The following is an 18,942-nucleotide window of genomic DNA, read 5'->3' on the forward strand; positions in this document are numbered from 1 at the left end:
ATTCATCAGTTCATTTTGTTAATTTATTTTAATTTTTAGATTCAATTGTTGATAGATATGTATTTATTGCCCTTCTATTGTTCATATTTTTAACCGTTTTTTTCTTCTGCTTAAAGAAGACCCTTTAACATTTATGGCCCTAGCTGGTTTGGCTCAGTGGACAGAGCATGGGCCTGTGAACTGAAGGGTCCCGGGTTCCATTCTGGTCAAGGGCACATGCCAGGTTTGTGGGCTCAATCCCCAGTAGGGGGCGTGCAAGATGCAGCCCATCAATGATTCTTTCTCATCATTGATGTTTCTATTTCTCTCTCCCTCTCCTTTCCTCTGGGAAATCAACAAAAATATATTATTAAAAAAAAAACACAAAAAAACATTTCATGTAATACTGATTTGGTGGTGATGAACTCCTTTAGCTTTTTCTTGTCCGTTAAGGTCTTTATCTGACCTTCAATTCTAAATGAGAGCTTTGCTGGGTAGAGTAATCTTGGTTGTAGGCCCTCCCTTTTCATCGCTTTGAATATTTCTTACTACTCCCTTCTGGCCTGCAAAGTTTCTGTTGAAAAATAAGCTGATATCACATAGGCACTCCCTTGTAGATAACTGTTTTACTCTCGCTGCTTTTAAGATTCTCTCCTTGTCTTTAACCTTAGGCATTTTAATTATGATGTGTCTTGGTGTGGGCTTCTTTGGGTTTATCTTGTTTGGGACTGTCAGTGCTTCCTGGTCTTGTAAGTCTATTTCTTTCACCAGGTGGGGGAAGTTTTCTGTCATTGACAGGGAGAGAGGAAAAGATTGATGTGAGCCTCACATACACACCCTGGCCTGACCGATCCCACAATCTGGGCATGTGCATAGGACGATGCTCAACCAACTGAGCCACACTGGCCAGAGCAAGATTGTATGTTTAGAGAAGGAAAATCAGACATCTTTATAAAAACTACTACAGGCCCGGTGCATGAAAATTCATGCACTGGAGGGGGGTCCCTCAGCCCGGCCTGTCCCCTCTCACAGTCAAGGAGCCCCAGAGGCGGGAGGCAACCCAGTGATCAGGGGAAGGCAAAGCCCCATCACACCTCTGCTGCTGCCACTGCCTGCAGCGCAAGCCTCGGCCAGCCCTGGTTACCTGAGCCTCGGGCAGACCTGGGCAGCAGGGCAGCCACCATCTGAGGCTTGCCTGCTCCTCGGGCCAAACCTGGGAGCTAGGCAGCTGCCATTCAAGGCTTGCCTCTGCCTTGGGCCGGCCCTGGGCAGCCATCCAAGGCTTGCCTGTGCCTCAGGCCGGCTCTGGGCAGCTGGGGGCTGAGGGACACCGGAGGCAGGTGCACGGAGCGGCCAGAACCCTTGGGGGTGGGCCCAGCCTTGCCGCGCCCCTGCAGTCCAGGCGGGGCAGAAGGGACAGAGCACCACAATCTTGTGGCTGTGGGTGCCGCCATCTTTGAGGGCGGGGCAGTCAATTACCATATTCCCTCCTGATTGGCTGTGGGTGCCACCATCTTTGAGGGTGGGGCATTCAATTAGCATATTCCCTCCTTATTCACTGTAGGCGCCCCGATCTTTGATTGTGGGGCAGTCAATTAGCATATTCCCTCCTTATTGGCTGTGGGCACCACCATCTTTGCGGATGGTGTGAGGGTCAAATAGCATATTACCTCTTTATTAGATAGGATAGTGCTGTGGACAAAAAAGGAGCCACATCCTATATAATAAATAGGTAATATGCAAATTGACTATCACTCCAACACATGAGATGGCCGCCCCCATGTGGTCAAAGATGGCAGCCCCCATGTGGACACAAGATGGCTGCCACAAGATGGCCAGCAGGGGAAGGCAATTGTGGGCAACCAGGCCAGCAGGGGAGGGCAGTTGGGAGGAACCAGGCCTGCAAGGGAGGGCAGTTAGGGGTGACCAGGCTGGCAAAGGAGGAAAGTTACGGGCGACCAGGCCTGCAGGGGAGGGCAGTTAGGGGGAAACGAGGCATGCAGGGGAGGGCAGTTAGGAGGGACCAGGCCTGCAGGGGAGGGCAGTTGGGGGTGACCAGGCCTGTGGGGGAGGGCAGCTGGGGGTGGCCAGGCCTGCAAGGGAGAGCATTTAGGGGTGACCAGGCCTGCAGGCGAGGGCTGTTGGGAGCAACCAGGCCTGCAGGGGAGGGCAGTTGGGGGTAACCAGGCTGGCAGAGGAGGGCAGTTAGGGGTGCTCAGGCCAGAAGGAGAGGGCAGGTCGGGGTGATCAGGTACGCAGGGGAGCACAGTTAGGGCGAACAGGCCAGCAGTAGAGGGCAGTGAGGGGTTACCAGGCCAGCAGGGGAGGGCAGTTAGGGGCAATCGGGCTGGCAGGGGAGAAGTTAGGCGTCGATCAGGCTAGCAGGGGAGTGGTTAAGGGGTGATCAGGCTGGCAGGCAGAAGCGGTTACTGGCAATCAGGCAGGCAAGCAGATGAGCGGTTGGGAGCCAGCAGTCCTGGATTGTGAGATGGTGCAGGCTGGGCTGAGGGACACCCCCCCCCCACCTTGTGCACAAATTTCGTGCACCGGACCTCTAGTATTAAACATGAAAATCTTAGGGGAGGCCTGTGTGGCAGCCTCACAAACTCAGACACAAAAAGTAACCACATTAGATGGTCTGGAATTAAAACTTTCTAACTAAAAGCAGTTAATGGTGGTAGTCATGTTCTAGGGCAGTATTTTTTCCTAACCAAAGTCAATATTCACCTTAACTGACCCTGTCTTTTTGCATCTAGGACAACATACCTGATAAAATGCCTTTGGAATAACAAAGTAATTTCCTTTTTTCCAAACCCCTAGGACCCCTCAAAGCACAACCACTGTACCAGAGAGGAGATCACAAATCCCCTTTGTTATTGCTATCATGTTAATTGTTGACTGTTAACTAGCCTGTGCCCACCTATGTAAAAGAAGTATGTGTTTATTCATTTTACTTTTTACTCAATTCCAGAGGTTTTCCTGTTTTGATTTCTCTGGCCTCCAATTTCTATCACCAATGAATTTCATATAAAATAAGGTACAAAACTGCCATTCTCTGGAATGGAGATGTATACAGCTCTGATTGGGTGGGGAAAGCCTCAGTTGAAATAGGATTCCAGGAACTCCTTTATAAGGGCTGGCGCAGATGGCAGAAACATAATGCAGGCAGGCAGTTCAGCGCAGGCTTCTCTCTGAAGTGGTTTGCATGAGAGGCCACAGGAGCCTTTTAAAGTAGGTATCTTCTTTCTCAGGGTTCATAAAACCCTGAAAGAGAAAATGTGAAACCTAAGGTCCTTATCACTTTGATTAATTTTAGCTTTAAATCCTAGCTCTAGAAATCATCTCTCTCTCTCTCTCTCTCCCTCTCTCTCTCCCCCTCCCTCCCTTCCTCCCTGACTCTCTCTCTTTCTCTCTCCCTATACTTCTATTCTTACAGGGTAGTGAAAAGGTAGCAACATTTCAGGGCAAGTGGTATAGGGCAGTGGTCGGCAAACTCATTAGTCAACAGAGCCAAATATCAACAGTACGACGATTGAAATTTCTTTTGAGAGCCTAATATTTTAAACTTAAACTTCTTCTAACGCCACTTCTTCAAAATAGACTTGCCCAGGCCGTGGTATTTTGGGAAAGAGCCACACTCAAGGGGCCAAAGAGCCGCATGTGGCTCACGAGCCACAGTTTGCCGACCACGGGTATAGGGAAACTGAGACAAGAAAGTTAAAAGAAGGACAAACAGTGTGGGCGATTTGCAGCTGGCTTGTAAGTAACAAGCCAATATCTTCCCCAAACCAAAGACACCTGAGAGCAAATGGGTAAAAGTCTCCCTAATAAGAGAATGCAGGAAGGAGGGAATATGAGAGAGAGAAGGAGGAGTCTTCTTCTCACTCACAAATAAATAAATAAATAAATAAAAATCAGGAAAAGGAAAGGGAAAAAAAGAGCGAGTGTTATTTTTTTTTATTCCCTAGAAACAAAAGCCAGCAGTCTCAAGGCTTGGCAAGATAAAATGGCCAGGTGCTTCTCATGAATTTTGGAAAGGCCACAACAAAGTAAAAAAGGACCTTGAAAATTAATCCATACCGAACCAAATAAACTGCAGCTCCAGTCAGACTGCTCCAAAACCACTCAAGCAGGAGGAGAAAACTGAAGTTTTTGCTGTAACTCCTGCTGAGTGGCCTCAGACAGTAGCTGACCTGCACCCCATTGGAGACCCAGAAACGAGGGCATCTAGTGGTCGGTGTGAGACGACACCAGATTTCAACCACTTGCATAAGGACCACATTCAAGAGGCAGACTCAGTGAGCTCCAAAGCCCTACTGCAACAAGTCCCGGCCCATAAACGTGTCTCCTGCACAGCAACTCTTCCTTTATAGATACAGCGGGTCCTCACAGCCAATTGGCCTGGAGGAAAATTCCTCCCAGTGACACCAACAACAATCAAGACTTAACTACACAAAGAAAGACCAAGATGGAGGCATAGGGCGGATGCCTGATTGTTGCCTACCACAACAACTTTGAAACTACAACGGGAAAACAGAGCAGACACCATCCAGAACCACCGGAGGGCTGGCTGAGCAGATGCTCTACAACTAGAATAAAAGAGAGGGGTATGTGGGATGATGCTGATGCCGGTGAGCCAAAGATAACACTTTAAGAACTACGGCTCTGGCGACACAATGGCGGCCCGGAACGTGCTCGGCGCAGTTCCCCCGGCGGACTCCGGCTGAGGGGACGGCTCCACTCGCTGCCGAGCACGGACAGACGAGCCCCTGGGAGACATGGGGTGGGAGACTCCATGCTTGCTGACCTCCGAGTCCTTCGAGAATCTCAGCGCCCCGGAAGAGGCTAGGTGCACATGCCTGGTGACCGGCCACCGCTGCAGACCCGAGCGCCGACGCAGCGTCCCCGGACCAGCCCACCACCGCGCACCGGGCACACCGGAGCTTCGCTGAGCCCGCCGCCCAATGAATTCCGCGGCAGCCGCCCTGGAGCTTTGAGAAAATGGCTGAAGGAATTGCTGAGAAGGAATTGACAGATGAGAGTTGGGATCGGGAAGACAAGGCCCCACTGGGTCCCAGATCCAGGAGCGCTCGCCCGGCGACTGGTAGCCGCTGCAGACCCGAGTGCCGCCACAGTGACCTCGGACCAGCCTGCTGCCGCGCACCGGGTGCACCGGAGCTTCGCTGAGCCCGCCGCCCAGCGAGTTCCGTGGCAGCAGCCCCGGAGCTTTGAGAAAATGGCTGAAGGAATTGCTGACAGGGAACTGACCAACAGGAATTGGGATCAAGAAGACGAAACCCCGCTGGGTCCTGGGTCCGGGTGAGGCCGTGCGCCCCTGGGTCCGTGCAGGCTGGGACCCGGGTCAGGGTGAGGCTGAGTCCCGGGTCAGGGTGAGGCTGGGTCCCGGGTCCGGGAGATGCTGTGCGCCCCTGGGCCGAGGTGAGGCCATATGCCCCTGGGTCCGGGTGAGGCTGGGTCCCGGGTCCAGGTGAGGCCACGCCCCTGGGTCCGGGTGAGGCCACGGGCCCCTCGGTCCGGGTGAGGCTGGGTCCCGGGTCCGGGTGAGGCCGCGCCCCTGTGTCCGGGAGAGGCCACGCGCCCCTGGGTCCGGGTGAAGCTGGATCCCGGGTCCGGGTGAGGCCGTGTGCCCCTGCATCTGGGTGAGGCTGGGTCCTGGGCCCGGGTGAGGCCGCGCCCCTGGGTCCGGGAGAGGCCACGCGCCACTGGGTCCAGATGAGGCTGGATCCCGGGTCCAGGTGAGGCCGCGTGCCCCTGGGTCCGGGTGAGGCTGGATCCCAGGACCGGGTGAGGCCGCGCACACCTGGGTCTGGGTGAGGCCACACGCCCCTGGGTCCGGGTGAGGCCACACACCCCGGGGCCCGGGTGATGCTGGGTCCCAGGTCCAGGTGAGGCCGCGTGCCCTTGAGTCCGGGTGAAGCCGTGCCCCTAGGTCCGGGCGAGACCAAACCAGAGGGAGTCGGACCTGTATTACCACCATTCGTCCACCATCCAGAGCTGAAAAGTCAGTGCCGACATGTACACATAAGGAACTGGTGGACATTGAAATTGGGTCTCAAAAGAACTGTTGATCCAGAAAGAAACTTACTACAGACTGATTCATTTGCCTGTCAGCATAACTATTATTGCTCGTCTCACATTCGGTTCTTATATTTCTAGTAACACATGATCTCACTCATCTAGGGGAAATGATGAACAACATAGACTGATGAACAAGAACAGACCCAGAAGCAAGGAGGCATCGATCGGACTGTTGGGCCTCAGAGGGAGGGTAGGGGAAGGTGGGTGTAGGAGGGAGAGATCAACCAAAGGACTTGTGTGTATGCATACGAGCCTAACCAATGGTTAAGGACAACAGGGGGGTGGGGGCATCCGTGGAGAGGGGTGTGGGATGGGAATGGGGGGATAAGGACAAATATGTGACACCTTAATCAATAAAGAAATTAAAAAACAACAACATCCAAGTGTATATCAGTTTATAAACAAATCTACTAAAAACCTAAATAAATGCCATATTTTCTCTTGGAAAAAAAAGAAAGAAAATTAATCCATACCAAGATATTCAGCAGTGACATTTAAAAACCTATAGACTGGAGGGTATATTGTCTTGAATCCCCACCCAACTTGCCCTTCAGATTAGCTGAGAGCTCATCTGTGCTTGCCTTGTGTCTTTAATAAATATGCTATGCATGCTTAATCTTACATAATAAAAAGGTAATATTTAAATTACCATCACTCCGCTACGCCCATGATTGGGCCAGCGGGTGACACAGGGGGCGGGACTCGGGGTGGCTGGGGTGGTGATTGGGCCGGCAGGACGCTGAGCTCGCGTTGCCAGCGGCGACGCGAGCTCAGCGTCTGCGCCATGGCTGTGCTGCCGCACAGACAGGCCTCTGGGGCAGCGAGCCGAGCCGGCATTTTGGAGGTTTGGAGGCGGCGGGCGGTGGGCGGGCGGCGCGGCTCCCCGGGGAGGAGTCTGGCGGCAGTTGGGCAGCAGGAGCACGTGGCGGCGGCCCCAGCCTTCCTGGGCGGGAGGCAAAGGCAAGACCCCGGCCTGGGCTCCTGCCGCAGGAGGACCACGCCCCCGCCCCGCCTCGCCCTAGGGGCCCAGGGACTTCGGAGCTGCCGACCAGCGGACAGACAGCTTACACGTGCATGATTAAATCATGCACTGGGCTTCTAGTTTTTTAATATAATGCCTTTATCACAATGCAATCAAGGTCTCTCGTGTAAATTCATTTATATGAGCATGACAAGTACCAAGGCGAGGACAGTCCTCTCCTTCTGATTCAGGGGGCTGTTCAATAATACCTCTCTGGTGTCTGTGAGAGGTACCTCTACCACTCCACACCTCTCCATCTCCCTCTCTGCCTCTTAAGAGATTGAGCCTTTCTCTGAATAATCAGCAATCTGTGAGGCAGCAGAAGACAGTAACCTGGACCTGAATGGTTACAGGGTCTGGACCTCCAGCAGGCTAAAGATAACATTTTGACCTAAGTTATGTTTCAGTTCTTGAGCCCCAAGGTAAAAAAGACACCCTGGCTACTTTCCCACAGACCAGAGGGACACCAGAAAAGACCTCAGAACTGTCTTGAAGACTTGAAAAGGGATTCAACATGGCAGCTGGCAGGTCTGGAGTTAAGGAGAGAGTCTGAGTGAGTAAGGGAGTGAGAGGGGTGTGTGTGAACATGCATGGTGGGTGTGAGGGACAGTTAGATCTCGCAGGGGTCTCGGGGGTGGGTGGATCAGGCTGTCCTGGACAAAGAGAACCTGCTAGCACCAACAGGCACTCTCCTGGTGGTAATGCTCTGGCTCAGAAACCACGCTATCCTGAAGCGGGGGGAGCTTCAGCAGCTAGAAGCACAGCCTTGTCACCATCCAGACTAGCCTTGCACACGGTCCTAGTCCACCAGCCAGTGGAATCCCAGTAGGACCTCACTAGTGCACCCCTGCTGACCCCCTGAGTACCTGCAGCTAACATCTGAGGGTCCAGTTCTGTGGGGGAAGAGAGTACAGCTCAGAACAGAGACAATCAAGGTGGATACATACAGCTCTGATTGGGGGAAGACTCAAGGCAGACCCAGCCTCTGGGCTAAGGGGTCCCTGACTACTGGATGACTAGGGGCTTCAACCTCTCAGACCTCAATCAGGTTGCCCAGGGCCAGAGACTCACATTTACCTGCACTAGAACAGCTTCTAGGAGGCCCAGGAAACAGATTCAACAACATCAGAGAAAAATCCAGTGAGCCCCACGAAAAGCGGACCCAAAGGTCTTTGAGTGTGTATGGTTTTGCTTTTTTGGTGTGTGCGTACATGTGTGAGTGGATTTTCTGTGTTTTGTTTCCTGTTTGTTTTTTTCCCCTTCTCCTTGCATATCTCTAAATTCTGTTTCCTTTTATTCTATTCTACTTTAACCTATTCTTATTGTTATTATTAATTTTTCTTATTTTGTTTTGCTTTTATTTTTTCTCATTTATTTTCTTTTACTTTCCCTATCTATAAATTAATATATCCATTATTACTATGTTTTAATTCCATTATTATTATTTCATTTATTTTGTTTCCTCTTCTTTTTTCCTCCTAAACTAGTTCTTTTAGCATTTTCCTTACCTCTATTTAGGCATCTTCTCATCTTCTTCTTTCTCTCTCTCTTTTATTTTAAGATATATTTTATTGATTTTTTACAGAGAGGAAGGGAGAGGGATAAAGAGTTAGAAACATCAATGAGAGAGAAACATCAATCAGCTGATTCCTGCACACCCCCTACTGGGGATGTGCCCGCAACCAAGGTACATGCCCTTGACCGGAATCGAACCTGGGACCTTTCAGTCCCCCATCAAGCCCCGCCAGGCAGGGGTTGCGGCCTGAGATCCCCCGCCCCGGACAGGCGCCACACAGCCTCAGGTCCCTGCTAATCGGTCATTAGGGTGTCACGGTGTGATGACCATTTGCACATTAGCCTTTTATTATTATGATGTGATTTGAATGTGAATGTAATGTACAAAATAAGGAGCACACCACTGAATAAAAGTAGTTTTTGAACTTATTTAAATTAGAAGCTAGTCTGATTTTTAGGGTCCTTAAAAATCCATATCCTTCCAGATGGGACCAAATATAAAGGCTTTGAATTCCTTCATGCTCCAACATATATAAATTCTATGATATAGAAACACATATTAAAAGCAATACTAAAGTGAAGTATAATTTTAATCAGCCAAAAAATTTGCTGGTGAAACTGTGGTTAAAATAACATTCATATATTGATGGTGGCATAAAAAATTAGTACAACCTTTTAAAAAAATAAGATAGCTATTGTAAAGAGAACTACACAATGCACATAATTTTTGAACTAATATCCCACTCATAACACCTTATCATAAAAAATAATTCAAATGAGGAAAATAGCTATAGTTTTATTTAATAGTGCCTCGTAAATAAAAGGCACTCAAGTATTTCTTCAAATGAACACCTTTATTTGCAGTTCTTCAAATTACTGCCGTTGGTACCTTTCCTTTAAGATTTATCTATTTTTGCCCTAGCTGGTTTGGCTCAGTGGATAGAATGTCAGCTTCGGACTGAAGGGTCCCAGGTTCAATTCTGGTCCAGGGCACATTCCCGGGTTGTGGGCTCGATCCCCAGTAGGGGAAGTGCAGGAGGCAGTCGATTAATGATTCTCTCTTAACATTGATGTTTCTTTCTCTCTCTTCCTTCCTCTCTGAAATCAATAAAAATATTTTTTTTAAAAAAAGGTTTATCTATTTTCATCATTGGCAGTTAGTTTTAAAATCAAACACTGGGCCAGCAGGCCGCACCACGCCGCACCCATCCCCCACCAGCACCACCGCCACCCGTGGTCTCCCTCGAGGCCAGCCCGCCCGCCCCAGCCCCCAGGCCTCTTAAAAAATAATAAAAAAATAAAAATAAAATCAAACTTTGTCTAGTCTCTGTACTACCATCTTCTTCAGTAACTTCACCGTTGACTGTTATCAGATTCCCTTACCTTATACTTTTACCCTTTGAATTCACATAAAACCTAATTTGACCATATATTATATCCTTGACATCATTAAAAAAAAAAAAATCTGAGGCTTCTTTCAAGAGCCTAAGATGTCCTCCTTTGCAACACCTTTCTAGTCTAAACATTCATCTCATTGCTTGCTTCATTAAGACAAAACAGCCAGAAACCTTCACATCTATCCTCACCTGATCCTCAACATACCTCTAGTCCTGTACCTAAACACTTACATTTCCTTCTGGATCTGAGGAAGAATTACCACCTTCTTGCTTTCATATATCTTGCTTCCTTCTTCTAGCCTCATTCAAATATTTCCATTCAAGTTTAAATGTAACCCCTCTTTTTAAAAATCAAATTCACATACTACAAATTTCACCTCCTTTTAGTACAGAAGTCATTGTGGTTTTTTTTTGTTGTTTGTTTGTTCTTCAACCATCACCATTATCTAATGCCAGAACATTTTCATCACCCTCAAAAGAAATCCGATATCCATTAGCAGTTACTCTCCATTACCATCCCCTGGCGACCACTAATACATTTGTCTTTATGAGGTGAATGTTTAGACTAGAAGGGTGATGATAAAGGAGAAGGAAGCTTCAGATTTATTTTCTATTAGGTCAAGGGTATAGTATTCTAGACATCTCATATACGAAATCATGCAGTATGTGGCCTTTTGTGTCTTGCTTCTTTCTCTTTAGTGTAATATTTCCAAAGTTCACCCATGTTATAGCCTGTATCACTACTTCATTGCTTATTACATTGTATGAGTGTAAGTGCATCTTATTTATTCATTCATCAATGATGAACATTTGGGTTTATTTCTAACTAGAGGCCCGGTGCACGAAATTAAGGCACTTGGGGGTCCCTCAGCCCAGCCTGTGCCCTCTCGCAGTCCAGGAGCCCTCAAGGAATGCCTGACTGACGGCCTAGGCCCACAGGGAGCGGGCCTAAGCTGACAGTTGGACATCCTTAGTGCTAACGCAGAGGCAGGAGAGCTTCCCGCCACTGCTGCTGCACTCGCCAGCCATGAGCCCGGCTTCTAGTTGAGCGGCACTCCCCCTGTGGGAGTGCACTGACCACCAGAGGGCAGCTCCTGCATTGAGCATCTGCCCCCTGGTGGTCAGTGCGCATCACAGTGACCGATCATTCCACCGTTTGGTCGATTTGCGTATTAGCCTTTTATTATATAGGATTTTTGGATCTTATGAATAATTATGCTATAAATATTCATGTGAAAAATTTTGTGTGAATATATTTCCAATTCTCCTGGGTTTATATACCTAGGAGTGGAATTGCAAGTTAATTATCTCTTGATATTCAAATCTATTGTTTCTCAGTTCAGATAGCCTGGGATATTTCTCACAATACAAACAACTCTCTACTGACATCGACACCCACCTTCACTCAAATACCTGCAGTCTTCAGAGTCTGCACACATTAATTACAAGTTCTTTCCAATTAAACTGAGGGCAGGGATCAGTTCTCATAGTTCAGCTCATACAGTAGGTGGTTAATATATGTTCATGACATATTGGCACCCTGAGATACCCACAAATGAAAAAACGTTGACTTATTCACTCTTTCACTTGATATTTGAGTATGTATTTTATGCTTAACTAGAGGCCCAATGCACAAAGATTTGTGCAAGAATGGGCCTTCCTTCCCCTGGCTGCCAGCACCGCCTTGGCTCCGGCCAGAGCTGCCTTTTCGCCTTTGCTTTGGCCCGGAGCCGCCTTTCTGCTTTCCCATGCTGCCCAGAGGCCCAGAGCGGCTGGGGCGGTGCGGAATGCCTGTGTCCCACCCACGGCCGTTTGGCACCTGTGTATGCAAATTAACCCGCCATCTTTGTTGGGTTAATTTGCATACTCACTCCTGATTGGCTGGTGAGCATCATAAAGGTACAGTCAATTTGCATCTTTCTCTTTTATTAGTATAGATGTTGGGCATAAATAATGGATAAAACTTATTGATTAGCTTTATCTTACCCCAAGTGCCAGTTCAACTCCACAAATACTGACTGAATATTTATGATTTGAATGGCACTGGGCCAGGTATGACAGGAGACACAAATAGGACTAAGATATAGTCTGAAGCCTTTTATGGCAGTACATAAACTCTATATACCAGTGATGGGCAACCTTTTGAGCTTGGTGTGTCAAACTTCGCCAAAAAACTGAGCATAACTCGGGTAGTGTGTCACTTTGAGGAAAAAACATTATTTCGCAAATGTTTCATCCTTAGGAGCAGCAAATGTTTCATCCTCGGCATGCGGCCGCCTCAGCGGCCGCGTGTCATCAGAAATGGCTATGCGTGTCAGTGCTGACAGGCGTGTCATAGGTTCGCCATCACTGCTATATACAATAACAATGACAAAAACAAACAATAACAATAGTGACAGCACTATATAGTAAATCCCATAAGAAAAGAACAAAATGGAGGGTCAATGAACAGAACATATATGGTTGAAAGAGTGGAAAGAGAAGACAGACATCAGGAAATATTTCTTGAAGGTGAAGGTGGTACTTGAGAAAGGGGCCCAAAGAAAGTTGCATTTTGATAGAAATTCTTGGGAAAAGAGAAAGTTTTTTAGGCAGAGAATAGCATAAACAATGATAGAAAGACTGGATACAGAACTGAATTTTTTTTTTTCCAGAAACCAATCAGTTAGGGATGCATAAGTAGGTCATGAGAGATATGGTCATATTGTGAAAGACATTAAGTATTAGGCTTAGCATTAGAAGAATGGCTTGAATATCTTCCTATAATAATTCAAATTACTTTAGTGACTCCTCACCAAACCTTTTCTTAAAACTTTTCTATTTTGTATATTTTCTAAAGTGATCACTGAAATTAATGATATCTCATTTCCACAAGAAACTAAAAATTTTGATAGCTAAGTGAGCATGTTGTTAGGGAGAGACAGAAGAATTTCAATAGTCCCAGTATGTACTGTATCCCATACTTCTTGGAATATGTAAGGCTTAATATGTGGGCAAATCCCAATAGCCAGAATAGCAGAAGTAAGACTGAGGGGAAAATCATAGCATTCATTATGCTCCTTACACCAGGCATTGTGGTGGGTGTTTTATATAATATCCTTGATTTACTGAATGAGTCCAGTTAGGTTTATTGCAACAGAGGCTCAGGTAGGTCAAGTAAATTGCTCAAGGTTGCCAAGCTAGTAAGCTTAGATAGTAAAATGTTGACACCAGTTTTGAACTAAGGCCAAACTGATTCCACATTTTTCCCAATATTCACTTTGATTTATTTTTACCATGTAAATTATTGCAGGTTGGTAGGATTGCCACACATGTGTCAATGAAAAAGGCTGAATATTTAAAACATAGGTTTATAAGGTCTGGAGAAAATCTAGGCTGAAATATTCAAAACTGGATTTAGAATGGCTTAAGAGATCAACACCAAGAGAGAGCAAGGTTAGGTCAGCTTCTTGACTCAATATGAAAAATGATCATACCATAGACCTTACTTAGGAATACCAAGGGAGCAAAATTCCAGTTTTAATTTGGAAATTAGAGTAAACTTCAAGAGAATTTGATATTTGTCTGTACTCACTGATGCATTTATTATTCTAAGTCCTTAGAACAGTGATTAGCACATAGTACACAGTCAATAAACTTTTCCTATATAACAAAAGCCTAACATGCCAAGTGTCCGGTCGTCCAGTCATCCATTCAACCAATCAAAGCGTAATATGCTAATGATATGCTAAGGGTGCTCAACCGCTTGCTATGAGGTGCACTGACCACCAGGGGCAGACGCACCAAACATTAGGTTAGCTTGCTGCTGGGGTCTGGCCAACAGGACTGAATGAGTAGGGCCAGACACTTACTGGAGCCCTCCTGTCGTCCCTCCCCAGCTGGCCAACCTCCTGTGTCCCTCCCGGCCCTGATAGTGCACCAGTGAGGTTCCTCGGCCTGGCCTGCACCCTCTCGCAATCCGGGATCCCTCAGGGGATGTCAGAGAGCCAGTTTCGGCCCGATCCCACAGGCCAGGCTGAGGGACCCCACTGGTCGGGCCTCTAGTGTTGAAATAATGGAAAAGTCATGTAAGGGTTATTCTCATTTAATACCCTTGAAGGCCCTGAAATAGAAATTAAAAACAGTAGAGGAGTAAATTTGAAAAACCACTCAAATACACTCTTTAACACTGGACCTTGTGGCAAAAACTACTAAAACAACAAACAAAAAGCAATAGCTGTAAAACATTGGCATGACTTTACAAAGAATGGTGACAAAAGAATAAAAAGACACTTTTTCTAGCACTCTGTGGTTAATGGTTAATCAAATTTCAGTGAGATGGAATCCAGAATTTTGACTTACTGTTTTAATATTCAAACTGCTGTGAGCAGTGTATTCAATGACTACTTTTGGAAAAGAAAATGATTATCTAATCTAAATACTCTAAAAAATGCACAATGAAATGAATAAAAAATCTCAAATTATTAACTCTAAGATAACAGGAGCAATGGAATGAAAAATCTCAAATTCATTAACTCTAAGATAATAACAGCACACATACAGAAGCATTTTTCTAATTTTGATAGTATGTTTCTATTAGAATATGCAATGAAAACTACAACAAGAATATTAAAAAAGAAGCCTTTAGAAGATAGTAAACCTCTCCACAGGAACACTTTTCCATGGACTTACCTTCTATTTTTCATAAGCTTTTCTAATATTTATCTGATGGAAGCAATAAATAACTGCCACTTATCAAGTCTTTCAGCTGCAGCAATTTTTATTTATGTGCATTTCTTTCATGGAATAGCACAGAAACCAATTTAAAAAACTCCTTTGCTTCCCAAAGACAGTTTCCAAAAGGTAATACCAATGTATCTTAATCAAAATTTTAATATCTTTATCTATCTTTTCAAGTTAGCTCCATAATCTTTACTTACTTCAATAATTCCTAATATTATAGTTTACTTTGTCAGAATGATCATATATTACACTAATAAAGACGAGAGTTAACACATTCTCACTATTCAATTAGTTAATACTTGCTTGAGGCAGTCTACATGCCCCTAACCTTATAATAACAGACATTGTTTTGTCTCACCTTTTCAATTACTTGGAGAAATTTTGTAATTTTTAAAAAGATAACTCATTGATTTTAGGGTCTGAGATCTTTTATGTTTACAGAAGGCTAACACATATATTTTTCCTTTTACTGTAACATTTAACTTAAAACATATTTTCTAATAAACTCTAAACCAAATAACTTTTTAAAGGAACTAGAATTAAAATAATTGCAAATTCTGAGGATAAATTAGGTAAGAATCCAAAAGGAGAATATACACAGGCTTTATTCTTTTAAAAATCCTTGAAGGACATTACAGTTCATTTGACAGATACTCTAAAATTACTAGTTGTTGAGATTTCCTAAGCTCTATATTGATTGATTCCTTCAGTACACATCCACACACTCAAGTATTGTGGTACTTGAAAATAAGAAGGCACGGGATCAAAATTGTTGAGTGTTTATTACCACTTTGCATATAGTTTCTTATAAAACAATGAGAGTACAGGAAAAATAGATGTATTCACCCTTTGTCCTTTGTGAGCCAATCCCCCTGCCCTTAAAATCTGAGCTGAATCTCATCCTTGTATAATGCTTTAAAACTGGATATCATTTTTTAATCTATCTGAATTTAATTAAATTACAAAAAGGAAAAATGTGCTAAAGTCTAACTTTCAGAAAAACTATGTATTACATGTAAGAATTTAAGGTTAAGTTGTTCTCAGGCACAGGGCAGAACCTGTAGCCTAAAATCAACAAGTCTAAGAATGGAAGATACCAATCATATTTATTAAGGTAATACCATGTATGTGAGTACTTCAGGATGATACTTTCATTCTTGTAAGGTGAATATGCCTCATAATTTATGTAAAATATCGAGTGCTGTAATGAGCCGTGACTAGAGTTCCGGTAGCATGCCAGGATAGTGACACACACCTCATTAGGTGAGCGCTGGACTATAAGCAGCAGAGGTAGGCAATTGTGAGTCACCCAAGAAAGTGTGCCATCTCGCAGAGATGAGTAGATAATTCTAACAAGAGGTTTAGAATTATTTTGAGAACGCATTAAGAAAAATTTTGTCGAGGAGGAAATATTCCATCTTGCATGTGGAAATAAACCTCACACTAATTTTGACGGGAGGGTGGGACATTAGCAACACAAACTGGTTTAACAACCAAACTTTTCACATAAGACATAATCCCCCAAACTTGAAAACACAGTCTGTGCAAATGGCACCAGGTATCACCTTTCCAAGCCCTAGCCGCTCCAGGCTGCGGAGAGGAGGACACCCTACCATCACTGGAACCCCACAGGAAGTGAGTTATGTTTCCCCCTCCCCGAGGACTGCCTTCCTCCCCTCCCCCAACCGGAAGTGAGGCGCCTCCATTCAATCGACCTCAAACCCAGACAAGCCAATTAACCATGGCAAAAGAGGGTGAAGGGCGCCTCCACCGTAGCCGTCCCCAAGCTCGCCGTGCTTACTGACCTGCTGACGATGGGGCTAGGCAGGAGCCTGGAGCTAAAGAAAGTCCCCCGTACGGAGGACAATTCTCTGAGCCTCTTTCAATCGCATTCACTCTTCGCCGGCGTCTCACCGCGGGAGGAAAATTCCTCCGCAGTCCTGTATGATGATGTCCTTCCTTTCTGCTCACCTCATCGTCGTAAACACCTTCCCACAGGCAACTTCTGTTAACGCAGTAACGCTTAAAGTGGCTTCGGTGAGGAGAAAATGAAATATTATGCCCGACACCTTCAGAAAAATGAAGGGATTATTTTGTTCAAAAGCGACGCTGGCCAACGTGGTTACGCAAGTGAGCCTGGCTTTCGCGGAGGTTTCTGGGAGATGTAGTGTTTCTAGTCGCCGAGGCCTGCGGGAGGTATTGGGCCTTGGATGGGCAGTTACTGCAGCCGGCGTCCTCCTAAGCTCTGTATTCCCCCGCAGGCTGACCAGGGGGCTCTGGCCCTGGCTCAGTACCGCAGGAACTTATTTTAACCGAAATGTCCCTTCACCCCCACCTCCCGGGCCAAACAGGAGCCCTCTAGACCTCATTGTGTTGAGGCACGAACGTGAGAGGGGGACACGATGACGCCTTCCGCGGGACTGAGGTGCCCACAGAGGGTGAAGGGCCCGTGCGCGCGCGCGCTCGCCCCGCCGGGAGCTCGCCTCCGAGTGCGCGCGCGGAAGGGCGGTGCGCGGGGCTGCGTGGGGGCGGGCAGGCCGAGGGCGGCCGAGCGGACTCGGCGGGGGCCGGTAGTTACTTGTGAGAGTCAGTGGCTTTGGTGGCGGTGGTGGCCGCGGTGACCAAGAAGGGGACGGGCCCACCAGCGATGGTGGTCACCGCGGCAGCTTGTGGGAGCCTCAGGTAACGGTGGCAGGGCTGCCCGCGTCCCCTCCGTTCTCTCCTCTTGCTCCAACTCGTGGGACCTGGGTCGCCGCGGTGTGAGAGCGCCGACCCGGGGGAGTCCGGGCGCGGCGGCGCGGCGTCTGGGTGAAGCCGCCTCGGGGACTTGGGCGGCTGAACTGGTGCAGCCGCTCTGGCTCCGGCCACCCCGGCGCCCACCAGCCCTCGGGGCCAGCCGGCACTGCCCCCCCCCTCCTCCTCCCTCCCTCCTCCTCATCCTCCTTCCCCCCTCCTTCCCCCTCCTCCTCCTCCTCCTCCTTCTCCTTCTCCTCTTCCCCCTCCTCCGGCATCCCGGGTAGCTCGGCGCTCCCCAGAGGAGGGAAAGTTGGGACTTGGCGCCAAAAGGCGCCCCGGGCGCGGCCGGGAGCTGCGGGAGAAAGTGCCGGCTGGAGGGGGCGGCCTCCGGGGGCCGGGCAGGAAGTGCTCCCAGCTCCTGCTAAGTCTGCACAGATATTCCGCTCCCAGTCTGGGAGCATCCGGCGCAGCCTCGCCTACCACAACAGGACGAAACCCGGGAGCTCTTTGCCTGTTCGCTTCGGGCTGAGGCTTGTGAGCCCCGTAACCTGCGGGTTAGTTCGGTTGTTTGGGGATTCTGTTGGTCATTTTGTTTCTCCTTTGCCTTTTGATTTATGCGTCTTTGCAACTTTCCTTGCCTCCTGCCAGGAGGAGGATTTGACGTCTGAACCCCCTTTCCTACTCCACACACCCCCCCCCGCCCCCGCCCCGTATTTTGCACCACCCTGCTGAGAGCATGATTTTCTTTTTCGTCCTTTGGCGACATTAAAGACTGCCCAGAACAACAGGAAAGAGGAGCCCTCCCACCTTTAAATGCTACTTTCTTGCAATCCGTTGTTATTTTTAAGGTCCAAGTGTAGAAATTTGAGAGTTGTGGAATGGAGTTATTGGAAGGCTGGCGGTGAGTTAAAGGAAAATTAGATTTCATCTTTATTGGCCTTGCTGTAGAAAACCTAATACAGTTTTCTTCTGCTTCTGTTTAAATGTAAGAGTAGACATGGAATTAAATCTTTGGAGACTTGTATAAAAGGCTATTTTTTAGGTCATTGGATGATGTATGTCAATAGCTTTTCTCCTGAATTGGGATTGCTTTGAGGATTCTGTTTGGGGCCTACCTACTAATTTTTGTTTAGCCCACGACGTCTTTTTCCCTGATAAATGAAATGATGTCTGTTGTTGGAGAACCCGTATTGCTCTCTGCAGTGTGGGAATTATCCACAGGGTGAAACTTTCCATGAACAGTCTTGGATACCTGCTTCGTGGTCGTTTCTCCTGTAATCTCAGGGAATTTCTAGATAGCACAATTCACTGATTACCTTAGTTACTTTCTGAAGTGCCTGGCACTTCTCTTTGGTGACTCATTTGGTAAACTATAATGGCAGGTATGGTTCATTTTCTTGGCTTCAAATTTGGAGTTGTAGCCTTAGCCCAGAAATTGATGGAGGCAGGATTCATACCATTGCTGGTAAGTTT

The 18,942-nt window shown here is 47.0% G+C and overlaps 2 protein-coding genes across 4 annotated transcripts in view; one reads left to right on the top strand and one right to left on the bottom strand.

Moving 5' to 3' along the window:
• HMG20A (high mobility group 20A) overlaps positions 1-17,132 on the bottom strand; it is a 107,430-nt gene extending 90,298 nt beyond the window's left edge. The window contains exon 1 of the mRNA XM_079768649.1: positions 16,539-17,132. The gene's annotated coding sequence lies outside the window, so the exon portion shown is untranslated. The remainder of the gene's footprint in view (positions 1-16,538) is intronic.
• Positions 17,133-17,260: 128 nt separating this feature from the next.
• PEAK1 (pseudopodium enriched atypical kinase 1) overlaps positions 17,261-18,942 on the top strand; it is a 182,628-nt gene continuing 180,946 nt past the window's right edge. Inside the window, exon 1 of one of the 3 annotated variants that reach the window (XM_079768645.1) lies at positions 17,261-17,415. The gene's annotated coding sequence lies outside the window, so the exon portion shown is untranslated. Of the gene's footprint in view, positions 17,416-17,754; positions 18,371-18,942 lie in introns of those variants that run through there. The other 2 variants (XM_079768646.1, XM_079768647.1) reach the window with 2 other exon arrangements.

This window comes from Cnephaeus nilssonii, assembly GCF_951640355.1.
Source record: "Cnephaeus nilssonii genome assembly, chromosome: 4".
NCBI lineage: Eukaryota > Metazoa > Chordata > Mammalia > Chiroptera > Vespertilionidae > Cnephaeus > Cnephaeus nilssonii.